A 272-nucleotide genomic window follows, 5' to 3' on the forward strand; every position below is an offset into this window, starting at 1 on the left:
TCAACATGCAACAAATAATTTTGATAATACTGAGGGCCTTGACATCGTTTTATTTCCCCCCTTCGCCTTCTTCCACCTTTTCCTCCTCCCATGCCTACCCATCCTTTTCTGTCCTCAAAGGGTTTATTTCCCCATTTGCCCTATCCTACTCCGACTCCACCCCAAAAAAACCCAAAAATTTTTTGGCTTATTTTTTAAAACTTTTTTTTCCTTTTTTTATCTTGCCCCCCGCTTTTTCGAACCCCCCTTTTTCCTTCCCCCACTTTTTTTCT

The sequence above is a fragment of the Penaeus monodon genome, chromosome 24, assembly GCF_015228065.2.
Source record: "Penaeus monodon isolate SGIC_2016 chromosome 24, NSTDA_Pmon_1, whole genome shotgun sequence".
Lineage (NCBI taxonomy): Eukaryota > Metazoa > Arthropoda > Malacostraca > Decapoda > Penaeidae > Penaeus > Penaeus monodon.